The sequence below is a fragment of the Anser brachyrhynchus genome, assembly GCF_964034855.1.
Source record: "Anser brachyrhynchus genome assembly, chromosome: 1".
Taxonomy (NCBI): domain Eukaryota; kingdom Metazoa; phylum Chordata; class Aves; order Anseriformes; family Anatidae; genus Anser; species Anser brachyrhynchus.
The window spans coordinates 126,911,998-126,922,226 of record NC_137694.1 but is presented as its reverse complement, the minus strand read 5'-3'; positions in this window follow the sequence as shown (position 1 = coordinate 126,922,226).

The window sequence follows — 10,229 nt, the reverse complement described above, 5'->3', positions numbered from 1 at the left end:
TGTTGATGTGCATGTCAGGGATAGGGGTACATCATTTTGCCTGGAGAGTGAGGCTGGATAACAACCCTAGAGCTTTCATTCTGTTTAAAATGTCTCAAATTCCTCAAGGTGAGAACCTGCCCTGGGAGGACCTGGCCCTTGCTCCAGGATCTCTGACATCTTGCAGTGCAGCTGAGCTAGATTCATGTCCCTCTGACTGGAAATACGCAGAAGGGGAAAACAAAGTCTTTATCACAGGCTGCTGAGGTGCCATGGAGCTACCACCATCACTGAGGAAAAACAGTGGTACTCAAACAGTGTGTGACCTCCTTCCCCAAGCACATGCTCTACCTGCAGGCCTTCACAGTGGGCTCAGACGCATGGAGGCACAGCTGCTGCCCAGGCCACAGAACACAAAACTGCTGAGGGCTCCTCTGTGGATACAGTGCAATATCAAGCACTTTCATTCACATATAAATCCAGTGACTTCAGGACTCATTTTTGCCATCTGTGGCAAAGGATACATGTACAAGCCATAGGAGTGTACTTGTGGAGTGGGGAATACAGAAGGAAAAGCTTGTGCTTTCCCCTTCAGCCTCTGATTTCTGCACTTTTAGATTTTCTGGTGGGTAGGGTATGTCCTGTGGCAACCTTCATGGTCAGGCACAGCAGCTTTTGGTGCACTGAAAAGAAAATTATGACTATCCTCAACCTCTACTTTTCAGAGTAATTCTTGTCCAGAATAGCTCTATTGTTCCTCACACAGTAGAAAACTGTTGGCTTTCCATGACTTTGGCAGGGTTGTAGTACCTCTGAGGGTGTGATTTTGCTTGAGACTGTGTCTGTGAATAACCTTTCATAGGCAGTGATCTTGCAAACATTTTGGCATGTCAGTATTCTTACAGGTTTTTCCATGCATGAATGTACGTGACTGTTGGAACTGAGGGCTTATGCACAAAGATGTTATTGTTTGCAAAGGTAGTCATTTCCCTAGTGTAATGTCAAAAGCCTATGCTCAGTCTGGATTGTTTTCTACAGTTCTGGGGGTTTATCAAACTATATAACTTCCTAAATAGGACCGTGTGTAGCAGTTTCAGAGATTCACCTGTCTGAAAAAATTAATGTTATTATGCGTTTACAATTAAAAGCAAATTGGACTTGTTTTTGCAAAAATGCCTGTAAGTCTGTCTTTTGTTTTGGCTCCATAATATATTGTACATTGCATGTACAATGTTCTTTACATATGTGCAAGGTACGATACCTGATGGGAAAAAATAATCCAACCCTTCTACAGTTGTACAGTCCTTGACTACCTCTCAGTGGAGGGCAAAACATGTATGTACTAATAAATAACAAAGATGGGCAAGCCGGTTTCATGTTGTCCTGAGTCTGGAGTGTTTGTCTGGCACGCTTCTTTCATTGGTTTGCCCATAATTTCCTACAGTCGCAAGGAAACACCTATAGGATATAGACTGGCCATAGGATGCAAAGATCACTGTCATCTCAGCCATTCATTACTGCCTGTCATATTAGAAGAACTGAGGGTTACGACAGTGTTTCCTCCTTAATCAGCTGGAAGAGAAGGGGCCTCCCAGGCAGGTGAAATACCACTTACTTTCCTGTTACGAAATGGAATGATTTAGAGCAGTGCCAAGCCATTAAAGATTTTGCAGTGTTGCGGAAAGGTTGCAAGAGGCCACTCTGTTGCTGACACAAACTGGGTGAGTTTAAAGGCCAGATCCTCAGCGGGCGAAAACTGGCACTGTTGAGTTGACATCAGCTAAGTGATGGCACTGTCGATACACCCCAAGGAGCCTTAGAGAATTAAACTCAACCAGAAGGCTTGCAGCACTGCAATTACTGTTCTACTTTCTCAAATATCGATGAGCAAATAAGCAAAACTCATTTGTTTATTTTTTCTTTTCTTGTTCTGTTAGTGAGTGTAATCTAGCAGAACCTGATTTTGTCCACTGCAGTACAGCACATTATCAAGCCTGCATCTTTCTGTCCAGCCTGCTCACTAAACTGGGCACAGTGAAGGCAAGCTCTGAATGCAACTAGGTTCACATTTAAATCATGTCTGAAATTCTACAGTGGTTTGCTTTCTTTCTTTATTCTGTCCTTTCTTCCTTTTCTTTCTTCCATTTTTGTCTAATCACAAGCCATAGAAGCTTTTTACGGCCTGTTCTGATACCTGGAAATACTATGAAGCTGCTGCTCATGATGAAGTTCGGGTTGAGCCTGGTTGGTAAGGACAGGTTGAAAGAAGTAATCTAAATAAAAGTGCATGGCCTCTTGGACCCAAAATTGGCTGGCTTGCCAGTCCCAATTCATTTATCTCACACACACACAAAAAAACAAACAGAAAAATCCTCGGCAAATTCCTATCAGTTTCACTGGGGTCATTTGCTTCATTGGCTTCCACTAAGGATATCATTATGCTCTTTAGTCCTAACCCAGTCCTAACCTGCTCAGCTTTCTAAATAGTTATTTTAATTAATCCCCTGTCTTTCTGATTGTGAGTGCTATGTATTGCAAGAGAGATTTTGATGCAAAGCATCACTAAATTAATTAGTTTTGGCCCTGATCCACCAGATTTAATGGGGGTATTTACACGTTCAAAGGTAGACAACTGTTGAAGTGCCTCATTGAATGGGGCACTTCTCCCTTAATGAGAAGAGGGCTAGGCGGCTTGGCCTCTGGCTGATGTGCAAAGTTAGTGGGGGCACTTTTTGCCTCGGCAGACAACCTCTGGTTCTGGTAAGCACTGGGTACATTTTAGTTATACCTTGTGCAGAACTGGAATGCCTTGAATAATCTTCATCTTAGTTTTCTCACTCCTTCTTCCCTGTATTACCTCATATTGAAGAAGTTCCCACTGAATTTGTCATATTCTCTATGCACGTCTCAAGAAGCACACTGGTTAAGGCTGTATAGTTTCTAGCTTGAAAGGTATGATCAGTGAAAGATTAGATGCTGTGTTCTTAACTGAATTAACCCTCTCTGCTCAGGGACCAATACTTTTTCTATTGTTCCTTTGATTCTTGGCTAGGATCTTACCATTATCTTGTAGACTGTGATTAAAATTGGTGCTGTCTTTGAGTTCTTGTATGATGATAGTGTATTCCACATCAACAGACATCACTTGTTAACTTTACATCAGTGTATATGTAAGAGAGAGCGAGGGGCATACATTGCCAACTTGGCGTTGGTTCCTCTGGCCTTTTAGGGTACAACACTCCACCCACTGAGTGGCTGAAGCTCTGTGTCTTCTTTTAGTAAGACTCTGTCCCTGCTGAAATTCTGAATATTTCCCACGTACCTCACTAAAGCCAGAATTTTATTCTGTGAATTTTCATGCACTTCTGTCAGAATAGGAGGATACTTCTGCCCTGCAGCACATGCTGAGATTCAGCAGACAACGCTGCAAAGCCTTTTAAACAGCCATTCTTGCCTGGGTATTTTGCCCTGGCAGTGTAAGATGCTACATGAGTTTCACAGGTATATGTTATAAGTGAGGCATTAGAAAATGCTGAACCCAACCCAATAAATCTCAGATGTACAGACCACAGACCTCAGATTTTGTCCTCAGGCTAGGAGGATGGAAGCCAAAATGACTCAGGTAGAATTGCAACCTATTTTATGAATTTTGTATTGGTAGGAGTGACATGGTCCAGCAAGCTGAACTGCCAGGTGGTAAACTTTATTGATTTTTTTATTTCCTAGTACCCCTGGTTTCCAGACAACTGAGGTAGTTGTTCACAAGTTCACAAGTTCAGGATGCCTTTCTGCTCAAGGCAATTATGATGCAGTGCTTCATCCGGAAAAGATATCTCTGATGGATCTGTGATCCCGTCAGATTCATATGGCTATTCAGATTGTCATCAGAGCCTTTGTGAGAGCATAATTTCATCTTGGAAACCAAGACCTTCAACCCGTACTGAACAATTTTGCAGGGAGATTCCTGCCTCCCCTCCAAAATAAGCAGTAGTGAGGGTAGTAGTGAGTCACTGCGGGTGAGGGGTTCTGCCTCGGGGAGAGGAACAACCCTCTGGTTGTCAGAGAATCACTCTCTAGCAGCAGTGACTTCAGGCTACGGTCTCTCCCAGTGTATCTTCCTTAGTCCAGGATTATTCTGAACCTAAAAACAAAATGAAAATACATCTGTGCACACTTGATGGCAGCTAAGTCTTACCTGTGGCCAGTTGTGTGTGATAGAAACTGAAGTACTTTTTGTTTTAGGTAAAGAAGCAAATGGTGAAGTCAAGGTGCAAACCAACCTGGAGTGAGGAATACCAAGGAATCACAGCCAGTATTGCAAGTATTTTCTCTCTTGTTCTGGAAGGGATATGAGTGGCAGTATAACACCCGTGAAAAAAAAAAAAAAAAAAGTGAACATCCATCCTGAGAGTCCATTCACATAAATACAGGTTTGAAGGTCCTGTACTAGACGATCCTATTTTTATTGCAATTATGATTTCTCCGCAGGGTGCCCAGGCCCTGCTAGCCCCCGAACCACAGGTCACAGTGGGGTTATTTTTTCCCAAAACGTGGATCTTGATCCGGAGCTATCGGCATGAAGCAGGCCGTGTCCCCGGGGATGCGCGGGGCGGCCGGCCCAGGCGGGAGCAGGGGTAATGAATACATCGCAGCCTCTGGTGGGAGCCCTGCCACTGTTAAATTTGTAGCCAATTAGCAGTGTTGCACAATTCCAGCAGAGTAACACCAGTCTCTATAGACCGGGTATACAGGGAGAAATTAGTTTAGACAAATACCTCTTAATCCCTTGCTCTTGGCTGGTCTGGAGCGCCTACTGCTAAGTGCTAATAGCGCGGGGAAATCCCAATTCCCAGTGTCAAGGGCTTAGAGGACTCAGTCTATTAAAGGGAGACATTTATTTCGCATTAGCTTTGATCGGCAGCTCCTAGGTGAAATCTCCCCGAACAAACAAACCGCGCGGGCTCCCCCTCGGGGTTTCACGGGTGCCGCCGGGGCCGGCACCCAGCAAAGGCCAGGCGAGGCACGGAGCCGAGCCGGGACAAGCCGAGCCGAGCCGAGCCGAGCCAAACCGAGCCGATCCGAGCCCACCCGACCCGCGCCGCCCGGCAGCGAGCTGAGGCAGCGGCGGCGGCTGGGATGGCGGCGGCGTTTGGGCGATCTCGCGCTGCCCCCCGGCGGCCATTAGCGGCCGTGCCGCCGCCCGCTGCCCCGCCGCGGTCCTTCTCCCCTGCCTCACGGAGGGGGCACCGCTGGCCCCGCCGCCACAGCGGGGCCCGGGGCAGCCTTGGGACGGTCCCTGGGGCCGTGTGTGTGTGTGTGTGAGTGCGCCGGGGCTGCTTCTGCCCCCGCAAGCCCCTCCGCGGGAGCCGCGGGGCAGGCCCGGCCTTGCCCTTCCCGTGTGGAAGTGTCACCACCTCGGGGCAAAGGCGGTGGCGTCGCCAAGGGCTTCAAGGGGGAAATTACTCAGCCAACACCACTGCTCTGTCCTCGTGTCGGGTGGTTGGAGACTTTCCATGGCATTAACGGATAATATCTCGCACCTGGGGTTGCCGTGAGGCGCATGAGTGTGTTTTTAAGCCTCAGCCTCCCCACGTATTCTAGATGCAATTTGCCAAATGATACTGGTGTATAAATAAGCTAACCATATAATAACACATGAAAATTGCATGGGAAGCTTCCTGTACGCAATTATTAGGCCCTTGTAACATTATAACATTATTTATGTGCTCCAGAAACTTCTGGGACGGAGGGGAAATTGCACCAACAGATGCAAAATAACTTAGGAATCTACCAGCGTTTTCAGACCACAGAGTAGCATGCAGGGGAAAAAAATAATGTATTACTCCTAAACACTAATTATTTGCATGCACTGGGTCTTGGTCCATAATTGGAATGTGAGCAATCTGTACATATAAAATGTAGCAATTTCTGTACTTATGCAAGTAGCTGTTATCTAAAAATTACATAGTTTGCTACTGTGTTAACTTTATGACTGCTTCTTGGCATTGCTTGGACGCGCAGTACTTGCAGAAGGCACCTGCTGGGTTTCTGAATGCATCAGGTACATCCTAGCATTTCCGTGACTTTGGAGGAATGTTAACAGCATGACAGTAGCACAGCAGGCTTTGTGGAAGAGCGGCGGGGAGGGAGAATGAGCAATGACGGTTACATTAGGGCCACTTTGCCAGTGTCTAAAATAATTTTACAGATGAAATACCCGTATATTAAGCAAGGATGTGAGGACGGAATGAGTGAAAGTTGGTTTCCTAAGAGGCCAGCTCGCAAGTACCCAATTATTTTTCAGCTGTAAATAGCAAATGTGGCTTAAAGGTCCTGCTTACCTCTGAGGCTATATATATATATATATTATTATTTTTTTACAGGGAGACCTTTGCGGCTGTGTGATGGCCTCCTAATCCAGAGATTGGTTATTTGGGTATGCTGCAGTTCTGGTCACCTTTTCTGTCCCCCTAGGAGTTTATCCTTGGGGTTAGTGCCCATTATGCTGTTTCCAGCTACATTGTTAGGAGCTAATAACCATGAGCTGCCTCTGGTCCTTCTCCAGAGGAGCCAGGTAGGCCTTTCTGTATGATGGGGCCCTAGCTCAGCTCAGAAGCAGGGTTATTCTACAGGAGGTGAGCCTGGAGAAGGCTTCCTGCCTGCCACCTGCTCCCACACGCATAGGCCTGGCGTACTTTCCACTACAGGGGGTAACAGGGGTTTGTTGTCAGCTTGGGGTAGTGCAGGGACAGGACTTGGCCATGTGTCATGTGTAGTTTTCTAATGAATCAACACCTTTGAATGAAAGAATATATAATGAAAAATTCCCCACCTGCAAGGTGCTTAGCACCATGTCAGTGGGAAAGGTGGAGAATACTGGAAGATTCTTGATTGTTGTAAAGAAACCCAGTGGTTAGAGTTAGAGGAAAACAAAGTTCACATTGGAAATAGGATGTGGAATTTTAACTTTTAATTAACTATTCAGATAGATCACCAGGAGCTGTAGCAGATTTTTTTTCCCCATTGCTTTTAAGTTTTTACACGAAGACTGGATGTCTTTGTAGAGGATATACTCTAATCCAAATGTAAATTGTTGGGATCAATGCAAGAATTACTGGATGAACTTCTCTGGCCCTTGCTATGCTGCATGTCAGACTAGACAATGCTAACAATCACTTCTGGCCATAAAAATGTATGAGCAGTAGAAAATTATAAGTTTGTGAAGAATAAAATGATATGAAATTAACTCCATAACAGAAATATTTTTGCCATATAAACTCCTCTTTGGTTGCATTATTTCAGGTTCTCATTGAAAGCAATGCAGGTTTGTAGTTGTATTTTCACACTTAGGTCAAAACTGAGGGACTGACTTACAGTGAAAGATCTGTCTGCCCGTGTTAGTTTGCTATGAAGTTTTTCTATGGAAGAACAACTTCGTGCAGCCATTACTTCTACTCAATTCATTCAATTTTTGGAAACTCTCCCGTTGCAGACATAATGAGATTGAATATGTAATTGACTGTGCTTTTTTGATAGCTGAATGGTAACGAGGGTATTTAACCCTCTTAGACAACCATCTCACAGAATTCAAAGGAGGTTTTCAAAGGCTGTCCATGTTGGCCCAGCAGTCCTTGGACAAACCCCTGACTTCAAGGGAAACACAGTTGACTCCTGTGAGAGCTTGCATTTATTTGACATGCTAAAAAAATCTCTGGAAGTGAATGAGATGTGGAAGCAAGGGCAAATATAATTCTCCTGTGACTAGCTAAACTGCTGACTTTATGTTTTAAATTCACTGGAGCAATGTGTGTACATGAAAGTGAGTAAAACAAGAATTCGTATCATGGAGCACCTTTTTGCTTACTGCATTTCCTGAAATCTATCAAAGGAAGGAATGGAAACGAAAGCTGACTTCTTAGCAAATTAATTTTTTTTTTTTTTTTTTTTTTTCAGTAAAAAGAAGATACAAAAGCCCTAGATTGCTATTTTTTTTTCCTTGCCTTCTCTCAAGCATAACTCCTGAGGAAGGACTTAATATGCCTGGAGCTGAATTATGTCTTGTGGTGTTGCTTTATTTTGAAAGGGTGGAAATTCTCAAGCCTTCTGTTTCTACTCTGGATGAGGTTAAGGAATAAAATTCTTGTTTTGCCACATTTCTTTGCGTTGAGATTTTCAAGACCTGCTTCTCTGTCCAAACAGAGGTCTGTCCCAAGACAAGTTCCTCTCTTAGACCTTTTCAGTGGGAAACCATCTGGGCTGCTCACTTACTCTTAGCTAAGAAAAAGAGGCCTATTTTCCAAAACTCTTCCACAACAGGAGATATATGAAGAGAACTAGATAATTCTTGGATGAGATTCATCTGAGCCATTTTTGACTGCTATGTTAGGATGAGGTAAATTATAACTTGGAGAAATTTCTCTACAAGAGACTACAGACTACTAGCTCAGCTGTATGGGTCTGCATTGTATTTGGCATTGGCCAGCAAACATTGACTGAGAATAAACATGGAAGAATAGAGGAGGACAGAACAGAAAGTAATATTTTCAAAAAATATTTAACAAGGAAAAGACAAATACTTACAAAGCACAAGTGTTGTGGGAATTCATAGAAAAAGGAAAATAGGAGAGGAAGAAGGAAAGAGCAGAGGGCAAAAAAGACAATGTAACTCTTTTCCTTCGCTGGGGCCCAGATGGAGAAAGCAAAGGTGGCTATGTGTTTTCTTGTAGTGGTGCTAGCTGAAGTCTGGCCAAGTTAAGAAGGTGATCACTTGTTTTCAATTGAATATAACACAGTGGTATGGCTTGGAAAGCCAGTGAATGTTGAAATCTTATTAAGACATTGTTTTTGCTCAAAGTACCTTCTTTGATACTGCCTAAGCATACTAGTGTATCTAGCACTCGTATCATGGCATTCCAGTGCTGTATGTATACCTACTCACTTTGCCCTGCGTTTCTCTGGGAAACAGCCTATTTGTCTGTACAGCTGGGGGGAGAGTATGGGAAGAGATGGCTATTTCGGGCATTTCAACCTGGTGAAATAACTGGAGGGAAACTACCTCCTCCTCCTCTACCCCAAATTCAGCCCTGAGCTGCAGCTTGCCTGTACACAGCAGCCCCAGACTCAGGGTCAGCTTGATTGTACTGTTAAACTTAGAAAGCCGTGCCTGACACAGTTTTGACCTGGGATGACTAATGTTCTCCCAAACAACTTTTAGACACTTTCCTTGCTTTCAGGTCCAAGTGCCCTTTAGCCATCAATCAGCTGAGAATATTTTCTCTCACATTTTTTTCTGAGATCCACATATTTAGGCTGTGTCTCGTGTTTCCTTGCAGGTTGCTGTAACAACTATGCTTTCTTTTCCCTTTCACAGACTTTCAAACCTCCTGAGAATCAGAACAAATTCCTCAGCCTTGGAAGCACCTCTTTGTTTGGACAGTCACACATAGTGTCAGTGCGTGGCTATTGATTCAACATCTCAGTGGACAAAAGGACCATCCTAGGTTCTTACACTTGCCTTTAAATGAAAGTTGTCAATTAGGCCCTTCAGCTTCAAAGAAGTTTAAGCTGACCAAACAATCTGGCACCTATTCACTCACATAAAAGGGAAGAAATCAGAAGAAGCAAATATTGCATATTAAACCTCCTTGTCTATGAAATCTAAACAGTTGCCAAAATCCGCTGGTTGTCTCTACATCTCAGATACCATCTAAACTCTTAATTCCAGAAGCTGAAGTGTGCATTCATGCCAGCATTGTCTCAGCTGCAGTTGAACACTGCAATGACTTTTAATTTGGCTTCTTTCTTTCCTCTCTTGTTCCTTGACCCCGGATCTGTCAAAATCACTTTGCTTATCTACCACTCTGTGTAGTTCAGCCTTTTGAATTGCTCCATTAATACCTCTTGTTTTCTTTATTTTCTGTTCTGTAATTCTTCACCTCACGTCTCCAGCCAAGCAGACATTTTTTGTCTTCTTCTCTTACCATAATTCCTTTGACCTCTCACTGCTCTGTTGGATCCTGGTCATTGATGACCAGAGAAGGATTTTGACTATATTTAGCCAGGAACTGGAGTTAGTCCTCCAGCCACCTGCTTAACATTTCCTAAATGTTCATCTTTGTGCCTTTTTCTACATTTGCCCCAGCACACAGAATACCATGGCTATCTGGGGCAAGACATTTTTAGTCCATTAGGGCACCCTAGAATTTACAGACCTGATTCACATATCCAAAGCCTGTCTGTGATACACGGGG